Here is a 6000-nt window from a genome sequence, read left to right on the forward strand (position 1 = left end):
CATTCTATTGTATTCTCTAATTCATAGAACCCAATATCATCTCCATTGTCATCACATTTTGATCATTATCTAAGTCTGAATTAACCCCAAAACAGAATATGAGCAAAACTTCATGGTGACCCTTTGGAATCCAATCCCAGGACAGCAAGGATGAAAGAACAACGACAGTGAGAGAAGCAAAGGAAGAGGCAAAGCAAAAGCAAGGTGCATTCCTGAGCTGGTCTCACATCCATAGAAGACAGCTGGTGTTCCGCGGCTTCAGGAACCACTGTGTCCTGGAACAGTTCACCAGGCAGCGGGTGGAGATACAAATCATCTGTCACCAAGTCTTTGGTCACATTTGTCTGCTTGCTCCTTTCCATCCAAGTTTGCCACAGGGTTCACCACCTACTCCTTCATACTGGGATGTGTTACCTGGGCCCTCCGGCAGCTGCTGGGCAGTCATAGTCCTAGCCCCAGCGCATGATTCTTCATGTGAGTCTGGAGGTCATGGGAGGAGAAGGCGGTTGGATGCAGATGTAAACCTAAGCTTGTGGTATTAGGAGAAATGCCTGAGGCCCTGACCTGGTGCCAGGTGTGTGTGTTGGTTGTACCGTGTGTGTGAGTGCAGCCCCTGATGCAGGCTGTCTTCACTAGGGGGCAGCGCAGCCTCCCTGCTGAGGCTCCCCAGGGGGCCCAGAGGTGTGCAGCCCAGACAGTTTGGGAGGCTTAAATGTCCGGCCCCCGAACAGTAATTTTCTCTGTCATTTTTTTGTTTCTTTGTCTTCTGCCTCTATGTTATCTGTGACTTTTCAGTCTTGTCCTGAATGTTATTCAATTGGTTTCTGCAGTGTCGCTTCTGGTAACTGCAGCTTCTAAAACATTTGGGATTTCTGCAACGGCGCTGTTTTTCTCTTGGTTATCTTTACTTAGGCCTGCCAGGTCTATTTTAATCTCATTCTATTATCTTCTTTAGGCTTTTATCTTTTTTTCTTTTTACTTTCTAAGTATGTGAAGAAATTCTCTGATTTATTTGATTTTCTAAAGTGACCACTTTGTGTCTTCCTTTCTCCCTTCTTTCCTTCTTTTCCTCCTTTCTAAAAGTAAAATTCCAGAATAATCATGCACTTTTGAGTGCTTACTAACGGCAAGTATTTTGGTAAGCATTCTGAATCCTTACGACAATAGTATGACACAGGTAGTGTTATCTCATTTAAGCATAGAGAAGTCCATTAAATTGCCCAAGCCACACAGCTAAAACACAGAGGAGACTTAAACCCAGCTGTACTTGCTCCAAATCCTGTTTTCACATATTGAGGGCTTTCTATGTATAAGCGCTTATTATGCCTTCCCAAATAGACCTTTTAGCCTTGTTTATTCATCTGATTAGCTGCAGAACTTTGACCAAGTCATTGCACAATTTATGCTCAATTTCCTCATCTGTGAAACACCGAGCTTAAATTAATTTTCCTCTAGCTTTGAGTTTCTTGGCTCTATTTTCTCCCTACCCCATATTGTATCGTTTTGGAGACACAAACTGTACTTTCACTATGGGCTGCTGGTTGTCAAGGATTGAAACAATGGGGCTGCAATCTCAGCTCTTCATCTGCCAAAAGGAAGGTTTAAAAACGAGATAAAAATGCCCGACTTTCCTCCCTGTCCCCAGCATTCATCTCGATTGGGTAGCAGGGTGCAGTGCATTGCTGATTACCAGACACAGAAAAGAACTGCTAGAATTTTGCTTCTCAGCACTCAAGAGAGGAACAAAGCTTTGGTGTGGACTCTTTCTTGGTTCCCGGAAGAACCAAGCCCTTCTGACCACCAGTGTAGGCCAAGCAGTCACTCTGTGTCCTCTGCATTGCTGCAGATATTGAGTGAACACAAATTCAAAGGCAAGCACCTCAGGCCAGGATAGTGAGTGGAGCATCTCTTTTAATAATATAAAATACTGTCCAAAGGGAGAGGGTGCATCTCTGTGGATTTTTTAAAGGTTTTAAAAATTATTTTAATTGCAGGTTTCCTCTGGTTTTCAAGAGAAGACACTGGACGATGCTGGGGATATGGGTGGGGACACAGCTGATGAGATGGGTTCTCCATTAAGGACAGGAACAGGCCTGATATTTAATCACAAAGTCCAGGATTTGGACTTCATTTGTGGAAGTTAAGGAGGTGTCATGAAGTGAGCTGGTCGTGATGTCCTTATGCTTTCTCCAGGTTTGCACAGTAGATGCTAGCTCTTTGTCACCATCTAGTATCCATTCCCCCTTCTGGTAATAAAAGATTGCACGTCAAGGACCCACATTCCTGTACTCTTGGCCCTGTGGTTTCTCTGGGCTTGGCCTCAATTCCAGGGGTGGCCATGTGACCAAGGTGCAGCTGGTCAGCCTACTAAGCTCCCTTCTACAGGGATGGGTGCAGGGATGATCACGTGGAGCCCAGACTTTTGCTGAATCCACCTAGAAGGAAAATTCCTTCCTTCCATGGTCTTGTGGCTGTTGGTAGCCATTTTTCCACAGCAAGGGAAAACGTTCAATAGTATTGAGGGATACAGGAATTTGGGGAGACCCAAGTCCCTGGAGACAAGGTCTGGGGCTCTGGAGTCCATCATGCCAGAAGCCATATCCACCCTAGCCCTTCACTTGATGTGATCCAATAAATTCTCTTCTTATTTAAACAGCTTTGAGTGGAGTTTTCTGCAGTTTGCTAACGAATGCTTCTACAGTACACTGTTCACCTTGGCTGCTTGGATGCTTAAGCAGGAGCCTTATTGTTCTTTCTTTCCATTGAAGTCAGATGTCAGTGCTTTCTCCAATGTCTTGGTTTCTACTAAACAACTTTGATGTTCTCTAATAATTTGGCCACAGCAGTTCAGTTGCCCAACGCACCTGCCTTAGAGTGTTATTTTACTGGAAGTATTACATAAAACTTTCAACAAGCACAATTAGTATAAATTTGTCCTCTTCTTACGTGGGAGACTTCCTTTCCTTAGCTTCCAGGGCATGTGGGTATGAGAAGGTTCTGAATTACTCTCCATCCAAAATGTGTACTGACTAGCTCTCTCACATAAATTGGGAGCAGGGAGGGAGAATAAAGGCAGTGGCACCTTTGGTTATAAAATCATGCCAATAAACACGAAAAAAGATGATATACCAGAGGACAGGAGAAGGAGGAGTTGAATGAGGTTTTAAAAATTATTTTGTTTTATTTTGTGGTGATAACCATGAAAAAAATCGCTTCCATTTGGATAAGCCTTTTTTCTTTTTATATCTCAAAAAGCTTTCACATCTATATCTGAATTGATTCTTATAATTCTGTGATATAGGGAAAGAAGATGCTGTAATTTCAGTTTTTACAGTTGATAAAACTGAGCTCCATAGAAATAAACCAGGGACATACTCTTAATTATTAATCCATGCTCTGTGGGTTCTTAGGATAAGAACTTCTCTGTTTTCTGACTTACAGATGATATGTTATATTTCAAAAAGATCATGCATAAACTTACCACTGAGAATATGAACTGTCTTGTCCACGATCCCAGAAGTTCCAAATTATGAAAGAATTTTGCAAAGGACCAGTGTTACCATTGATATTATGCTTTCACTAGTAACTCTTCAAAATAATTAATTTTAAACGCTACATTCAATTTTTTTATAAGAACTTTTGGAAGGTTTAACTCATTATCCTATTTCCAAGCTCTCCTTAAGTTTACCATTTCAGAAGCAGCAAATTGTATCAGGTCGGAAGAACAGATATTTGCAAGATTCCAGTTAAAGTACAACTGCACTTTACTTAAGAAACAGACACAGCCACATTGCAAATCAAGGGTGGGTAGGCAGATCTCCCTGGGCTCCTGGCCTCAGATCAATGAGCAAAATCAGGTGGGACTGGAATGCATTGGATGCTATCCAATCCCCATCAGGGTCATGGGCACTGGCATTATAGACCTAGGAGTACTCCCAGCTCACCATTCACTAGCTGGTTGCCTTAGGCAAGTTACTTACTTATCTAGGAATTATGTCCTTACTCTGTAAAATGTCCTGAATAACAATAACGGTTTTACAGGGTTTTGTAAAGATTAAACGAGGTAATACACATACAGTACTCAGTACAGAGCCTGATACTCAGTAAGTACTGAAAAAATTGCTTCTTTTAGCATTATTCTTGGCATAGCACTCCCCCCATCCCCTGAATCACCATCAGCAGCAGCAGCAGCAGCAGCATCACAGTCCTGGAAACCATGTTAGGTCTCTCTTTTGGGGACTCTAGTTATCGACCTTCCTGAGATCCAACAGTTTAATGTCTTGACTCCATGGCCATGACCTTGCCTGTCTGCTTGTGATATAGAGGTATGCTTTGTGTTTCTTACTTTCTTTTTCTTTTTCTTGAGACAGGGTCTTGCTCTGTTGGCCGGATTGGAGTGCAGTGGTGCAATCTCAGCTCACTGTAACCCCCGCCTCCTGGGTTCAAGCAATTCTCGTGCCTCAGCCTCCCGAGTAGCTGGAATTACAGGTGTACACCACTGCACCCCGCTAATTTTTTTTTTTTTTTTTGTATTTTTAGTGGGGACAGGGTTTTCCTATGTTGGCCAGGCTGGTCTTGAACTCCTGGCCTCAAGTGATCCGCCCACTTCAGCCTCCCAAAGTGCTAGGATTACAGGCATGAGCCACCATGCTTGGCTTGTGCTCTGTGTTTCACACTCCCAGCATCACACACAGGAGTCAACATAAAATATGACAAGAAATATAATTCTCAAATGGTGTCTTATGTAATTCCAGTTGAATGACTCAGTAGCTCTATAAACACTCCACTAACAAATTAGGGGCTCATTTGGATATTTACCATTTTGTAGTTATAATCCTAAATGATGGAAATTGGAAATTGGCCTTACTTGCTGACTGTAGTCACCTCTGTATTTTTCTCTCATTCTGCTTCGCACCGGGCTCTAATACTGCATAGCCCAAGAGAAAATCCAGGACTTTTCATTAGGACCCCAGACAGTCAAGGAGTATATTTTACTTGAAGCAGCTACTCCCAGGTGCAAATCTGATGACTTTATTTGATGATTATATATTTTAAATAGCCCTGGCTTGGAAAATCACTTGCCATTATGAGACCCCTCCATCTGTGTATTTTCATGAAGAAAACACTGTTAAAAGCCTTTAAATTTTCAAAATATAATTTGGCTTAATGAGAGAAAAGAAAGTCTTTCTACTTGGTGAAATGGTCTGAGACAGATGTTGGAACAAGGTATGCTAAATTTTTTTTTAATAGATTAGAAAAATCTATTCCATTCCCACTTTCCTCCTCTCATCTATAGTAAGATATTCAGTTGCTGGAAAGAAGGAAAGCAATTGTAAGATTTAAACTACATATTTTTAAAAATCATAAGGTTTTAGATTTCTTATAGTAGAGTGGTTGTGTGGGATGTCTGTTTACTTTCAGCTAAATTTTCTTTGCTTAAGTTATGTGCACAAGTTTCTTTTTCCACGTTTAATTTTAGAATGGTGCTCAAGTTTGCAGAAAATATTTACACATAAAAAAGTAAGCATATTGCACTATTATTAACCCCAAGTCTTGTTGACACTCATAACACTTCTTTGTGAGCGCACAATCCGTAATTCCAACCTTTGTGAAATTGTAGCCACAGCCCTCTCAAGCTGGTTTGGGGTAGGTTTGGGGATTTGGTGCAGGAGAAACATCAAGACATCATAATTCTGGTTCCTCAGATATAGGCATAAAGGTTTTTCATTAGGGAGCATCAAGAGATACATTTGGCTTGTTGCATGGTAACCAGTTCCTTGATGAAGGAAAACAGTTGATCTACTCATGTACAAGGATCTGTTGTGCGCCTCCTCTACTCTATATCACAGGATTCAAAGAAGAAGGAGGAGATGGGGGAGGAGAAGAAGATGAATCCCTGTCCGTCAGCAGTTGGCGCTGAGTAGGAGGCATATTAAAATAGTGCGTGAGCTGAGTAAGTGAACCAATAAAGAAAGAAATGTGACAACTCACCCTCATTTG

Source organism: Pan paniscus, chromosome 8 (assembly GCF_029289425.2).
Source record: "Pan paniscus chromosome 8, NHGRI_mPanPan1-v2.0_pri, whole genome shotgun sequence".
NCBI lineage: Eukaryota > Metazoa > Chordata > Mammalia > Primates > Hominidae > Pan > Pan paniscus.